Below are 7,177 nucleotides of genomic sequence, written 5' to 3'. Positions count from 1 at the left end.
CTTTAAATCTCTTATTACAGAAGTCTCAAAGAAGAGTAAAGAGGATTTTCCTTCAAAGGAGAGAATCAATGTAACAATTTGTAATAGCAGCTTAAATTGATGCGTGGACCCAGTCTGTTCTGAGGAAGCCAGTAGACAACTGAGGTGTGGTGAGAAGAGCACTAAGCTCAGAATAAGGAGTCCCTTGGCTTCTGGTGGGTGCTGGTGGTAAAGCATCCGACTGCCAACACAAGACAAGCAAGAGACATGGGTTTGATCCCCGAGTTGGGAAAATCCCCTGGAGTAGGAAATGGCAACCCACTCTAGTATTCTTGCCCAGAAAATTCAATGGACAGAGGAGTCTAGAGGGCTACAGTCCATTGGGTTGCACAAGCTGGACATGACTGAGCACACAAGGAGCCCCTTAACAGGGAGACCGAATAAGACAGCTGGCCTCTTATAGCTGAGGTTTTCTCATCTGTAAATGGACGCAGTAACTTGCAGGTTGTGGTAAGGATCTTATAAAACTATGTATGTAGAGAACCTAATGCTGAACCTCAAAAATCATTGCTTAATCCCAAGGTTGGGGTTAGCAGATGCAAACTCTTATATCTAGAATGGATAAGCAACAAAGTCCTGCTGTATAGCTTTGTTGTTTAGTCGCTGAGTCATGTCAGACCCTTGTGACTCCATGGACACTAGCCCGTCAGCCTCTTCTGTCCATAGGATTTCCCAGGCACAGGGAACTATATTCAATATTCTGTGATAATGGAAAAGAACATAAAAAAGAATGTGTCTATATATCAATTCAGTTCAGTCGCTCAGTCGTGTCCGACTCTTTGTGACCCCAAGGACTGCAGCACGCCAGGCCTCCCTGTACATCACCAACTCCCGGAGTTTACATGCAACTGAATTACTTTGCTGTACAGTAGAAATTAACACAACATTATAAATCAATTATATTTCAAGTAAAAAAAATACTGGAACATCCCTGGTGGTCCAGTGGCTAAGACTCCCAATGCAGGGGCCCAGGTTCAACCCCTGTTCAGGGAACTAGATCCCGCATGCCACAGCTAAGAGCTCCCCTGCTGCAACTAAAGATCCCACATGCCACAACAAAGATCTGGCATGGCCAAATAAATAAAATAAATTAAAAACAAAAAAAGTACCTTTAAAAATCATTACTTGTACCAAGATATACCTCAATGGGACACAAAGCTTTTGAACTATACTAACAGATACCAGGAGTAGGGGAATGAGGAAAGTGTGAGGAAGTACATAAGAAGACTAGGGTCACTATCTAAGACATCCAAGCTATCCAGTCAATAGGATCTAGTATTATTTCACTTCTGAGGGTTGAAAGGGACCTAAGGAGTCATCTAAGCAGACCTAGGACAGAAGAACTGCTCAAATGACCCACAGACTTGTGAGGAATCATGTGCTGATGTTTAGCCAGTGAGTTTGAAGATGATCTGCTGTACAGAAAAAGTTAACTGATACAAATATAATGGGCATCTTTCATTCTTGCCTCCCTAGCATCCATTTTCCTTTTATGTTTACAAGCACCCATTTTTCCTCTACCGACTGCAGTCCCTGTGATTGTGGGAGGGCAGTCTATTGTAGTCCCATAGATAGATATGTGAACCAGGCTTGGCCAAGCAGAGCATTGCTTCTGGGGCTGACACCATTGGCAAACCTCAACTCCCATTCCCAATCCCCTTCTTCCTAACCCACTTCAGTTAGAGAGTCTGGAAGAGCAAAATATTTTTCCCAGCCTTCCTTAAAAGTAGTAGTTTTTCCAGAAAAATAAACGACCCAATCAAAAAATGGGCCAAAGAACTAAATAGACATTTCTCCAAAGAAGACATACGGATGGCTAACAAACACATGAAAAGATGCTCAACATCACTCATTATTAGAGAAATGCAAATCAAAACCACAATGAGGTACCACTTCACACCAGTCAGAATGGCTGCGATCCAAAAATCTGCAAGCAATAAATGCTGGAGAGGGTGTGGAGAAAAGGGAACCCTCCTACACTGTTGGTGGGAATGCAAACTAGTACAGCCACTATGGAGAACAGTGTGGAGATTCCTTAAAAAATTGCAAATAGAACTACCTTATGACCCAGCAATCCCACTGCTGGGCATACACACCGAGAAACCAGAATTGAAAGAGACACATGTACCCCAATGTTCATCGCAGCACTGTTTATAATAGCCAGGACATGGAAACAACCTAGATGTCCATCAGCAGATGAATGGATAAGAAAGCTGTGGTACATATACACAATGGAGTATTACTCAGCAGTTAAAAGAATTCATTTGAATCAGTTCTGATGAGATGGATGAAACTGGAGCCTATTATACAGAGTGAAGTAAGCCAGAAAGAAAAACACCAATACAGTATACTAACACATATATATGGAATTTAGGAAGATGGCAATGACGACCCTGTATGCAAGACAGGGAAAGAGACACAGATGTGTATAACGGACTTTTGGACTCAGAGGGAGAGGGAGAGGTGGGATGATTTGGGAGAATGACATTCTAACATGTATACTATCAAGTGAATTGAATCGCCAGTCTATGTCTGACGCAGGATGCAGCATGCTTGGGGCTGGTGCATGGGGATGACCCAGAAAGATGTTATGGGGAGGGAGGTGGGAGGGGGTTCATGTTTGGGAATGCATGTAAGAATTAAAGACTTTAAAATTTAAAAAATAAAAAACTAAAATTAAAAAAAAAAATAAAATAAATAAATAAATAAATAAAAGAAAAAAAAAAAAAAGTAGTAGTTTTGTAACCCAGTTAGGGCCCATAGGGGCTTCCCTGGTGGCTCAGCAGTAAAGAACCTGCCTGCAATGCAGAAGACCCAGGTTCAATTTCCTGCCCTCTGGAGGAGGGCATGGAAACCCACTTCAGTATTCTTGCCTGGAGAATCCCATGGACAAAGGAGCCTGGCAGGCTACAGTCCACAGGGTTGCAAAGAGTTGGACATGACTGAAGCAACTGAGCATGCGTGAACATACGGCGCATAAATTTTAGACAGAAGAAATCTGCCAGGAACTTAGGGGAAAGCTTTTTCTTTTCTCATACAGGAACATTTGATATTAATGCCTTGTCTTCTCTTCTTATTGCCTTGAACCTGCCTATGATTTTTGGAGCTGCAGCAGACATTTTATAACCATGAGGCAAAGGCTAAGAATATTTTCAAATGTCAATCCATTGCTGAACCACTAAATCAACAGTGGCAATTGTTCCCACGTCCTAATACACAAAAAAACAAACAAATAGAAAAGCTGCCTATTTTTTAAACCTCTTATCTTTGTACTGGTAGTCAAGTTCTCTGTTGCTTACAGCTAAATGCATTTCTAACATAGCATCTTAACTAATGGCAATAATTATCAAAGCCATAAAGAAAATAGAGATCACTATGTATTACTAATGATTTTTATAGTCTTCTTTGTAAGTTTCAGTATTTTAAATAAGCTTTTAGTAGGCATGTATTTTTTTGCTTTGGCTCCATCCCTTCATTCTTTCTGGAGTTATTTCTCTACTGATCTCCAGTAGTATATTGGGCACCTACAGACCTGGGGAGTTCCTCTTTCAGTATCCTATCATTTTGCCTTTTCATACTGTCCATGGGGTTCTCAAGGCAAGAATACTGAAGTGGTTTGCCATTCCCTTCTCCAGTGGACCACATTCTGTCAGATCTCTCCACCATGACCCGCACATCTTGGGTGCCCCCACATGGCATAGCTTAGTTTCATTGAGTTGCATAGGAACCTAGAATGTTAGGGCCATGAATCAAGGCATTGTGGAAGTGGTCAAACAGGAGATGGCAAGAGTGAATGTAGACATTTCAGGAATCAGCTAACTAAAATGGACTGGAATGGGTGAATTTAACTCAGATGACCATTATATCTACTACTGTGGGCAGGAATCCCTTAGAAGAAATGGAGTAGCCATCATGGTCAACTAAAAAGTCCAAAATGCAGTACTTGGATGCAATATCAAAAATGACAGAATGATCTCTGTTCATTTCCAAGGCAAACCATTCAGTATCACAGTAATCCAAGTCTATGCCCCAAACAGTAACACTGAAGAAGCTGAAGTTGAACAGTTCTATGAAGACCTACAAGACTTTTTAGAACGAACACCCAAAAAAGATGTCCTTTTCATTATAGAGGACTGGAATGCAAAAGTAGGAAGTCAAGAAACACCTGGAGTAACAGCCAAATTTGGCCTTGGAATACAGAATGAAGCAGGGCAAAGGCTAATAGAGTTTTGCCAAGAGAACACACTGGTCATAGCAAACACCCTCTTCCAACAACACAAGATAAGACTCTACACATGGACATCACCAGATGATCAACACCAAAATCAGATTGATTATATTCTTTGCAGCCAAAGATGGAGAAACTCTATACAGTCAGGAAAAACAAGACTAGGAGCTGACTGTGGCTCAGATCATGAACTCCTTATTGCCAAATTCAGACTTAAATTGAAGAAAGTAGGGAAAACCACTAGACCATTCAGGTATGACCTAAATGAAATCCCTTATGATCATACAGTGGAAGTGAGAAATAGATTTAAGGGACTAGATCTGATAGATAGAGTGCCCGATGACCTATGGACGGAAGTTCATGACATTGTACAGGAGACAGGGATAAAGACCATCCTCATGGAAAAGAAATGAAAAAAGCAAAATGGCTGTCTGGGGAGGCCTTACAAATAGCTGTGAAAAGAAGAGAAGCAAAAAGCAAAGGAGAAAAGGAAAGATATAAGCATCTGAATGCAGAGTTCCAAAGAATAGCAAGGAGAGATATGAAAGCCTTCCTCAGCAATCAAGGCAAAGAAATAGAGAAAAACAACAGAATGGGAAAGACTAGATATCTCTTCAAGAAAATTAGAGATACCAAGGGAATGTTTCATGCAAAGATAGGCTCGATAAAGGACAGAAATTGTAGGGACCTAATAGAAGCAGAAGATATTAAGAAGAGGTGGCAAGAATACACAGAACTGTACAAAAAAGATCTTCATGACCAAGATAATCATGATGGTGTGATCACTCACCTAGAGCAAGACATCCTGGAATGTGAAGTCAAGTGGGCCTTAGAAAGCATCACTATGAACAAAGCTAGTGGAGGTGATGGAATTCCAGTTCAGCTATTTCAAATCCTGAAAGATGATGTTGTCAAAGTGCTGCACTCAATATGCCAGCAAATTTTGAAAACTCAGCAGGGGCCACAGGACTGGAAAAGGTCAGTTTTCATTCCAATCCCAAAGGCAATGCCAAAGAATGCTCAAACTACCGCACAATTGCACTTATCTCACATGCTAGTAAAGTAATGCTCAAAATTCTCCAAGCCAGGCTTCAGCGATACGTGAACCGTGAACTTCCAGATGTTCAAGTCGGTTTTAGAAAAGGGAGAGGAACCAGAGATCAAATTGCCAGCATCCGCTGGATCATGGAAAAATCAAGAGAGTTCCAGAAAAAATCTATTTCTGCTTTATTGACTATGCCAAAGCCTTTAACTGTATGGATCACAATAAACTGGAAAATTCTGAAAGAGATGGGAATACCAGACCATCTGACCTGCCTCTTGAGAAATCTGTATGCAGGTCAGGAAGCAACAGTTAGAACTGGACATGGAACAAACTGGTTCCAAATAGGAAAAGGAGTGCGTCAAGGCTATATATTGTCACCCTGCTTATTTAACTTATATGCAGAGTACATCAATGGGAACGCTGGGCTGGAAGAAGCACAAGCTGGAATCAAGATTGCCAGGAGAAATATCAATAACCTCACATATGCAGATGACACCACCCTTATGGCAGAAAGTGAAGAGGAATTCAAAAGCCTCTTGATGAAAGTGAAAGAGGATAGTGAAAAAGTTGGCTTAAAGCTCAACATTCAGAAAACAAAGATCATGGCATCTGGTCCCATCACTTCATGGCAAATAGATGGGGAAACAGTGGAAACGGTGTCAGACTGTATTTTGGGGGGCTCCAAAATCACTGCAGATGGTGATTGCAGCCATGAAATTAAAAGACGCTTACTCCTTGGAAGGAAAGTTATGACCAACCTAGATAGCATATTCAAAAGCAGAGACATTACTTTGCCAAAGGTCCGTCTAGTCAAGGCTATGGTTTTCCAGTGGTCATGTATGGATGTGAGAGTTGGACTGTGAAGAAGGCTGAGTGCCGAAGAATTGATGGTTTTGAACTGTGGTGTTGGAGAAGACTCTTGAGAATCCCTTGGACTGCAAGGAGATCTAACCAGTCCATTCTAAAGGAGATCAGCCCTGGGATTCTTTGGAAGGAATGATGTTAAAGCTGAAACTCCGGTACTTTGGCTACCTCATGCAAACAGTTGACTCATTGGAGAAGACTCTGATGCTGGGAGGGATTGGGGGCAGGAGGAGAAGGGGACGACAGAGGATGAGATGGCTGGATGGCATCACGGACTCGATGGACATGAGTTTGAGTGAATTCCGGGAGATGGTGATGGACAGGGAGGCCTGGCGTGCTGCAATTCATGGGGTCCCAAAGAGTCGGACACGACTGAGTGACTGAACTGACTGACTGAGGCATGTATTTAGGTAATCTGAGGGGAAAATGAAGATTGAAATAATTAGCAAGCAACAAACCAAACTTTGAAGACCCAAAGGCTAGAAGCAGCCTGATCCATAGTCAGGAGTTAGTTTCAGCTGCTGCTGCTGCAACTAAGTCACTTCAGTCGTGTCCAACTCTGTGCAACCCCATATACAGCAGCCCACCAGGCTCCCCAGTCCCTGGGATTCTCCAGGCAGAACACTGGAGTGGGTTGCCATTTCCTTCTCCAGTGCATGAAAGTGAAAAGTGAAAGTGAAGTCGCTCAGTCGTGTCCGACTCTTCGCGACCCCATGGACTGCAGCCCACCAGGCTCCTCCGTCCATGGGATTTTCCAGGCAAGAGTGCTGGAGTGGGGTGCCATTGCCTTCTCCGTCAGTCTCAGATGTAACCTTACTTAATAAGTGGAGATAACATTTCCTAAGTATCTACTTCATATGGATATTGTTAGGATTAAATAAGACAGTGTTTATAAATGTACCTGGTGTAAATAAAGATTCACTTTTTGTGCTTCCTATTAAAGAGGGAGTTAGATATAAGAGACTGGGGGTTAGTGGGTATAGGAATGAAAGATTGGGGAT

Source organism: Ovis aries, chromosome 1 (genome assembly GCF_016772045.2).
Source record: "Ovis aries strain OAR_USU_Benz2616 breed Rambouillet chromosome 1, ARS-UI_Ramb_v3.0, whole genome shotgun sequence".
NCBI lineage: Eukaryota > Metazoa > Chordata > Mammalia > Artiodactyla > Bovidae > Ovis > Ovis aries.
Note: the sequence above shows the minus strand (reverse complement) of the source record.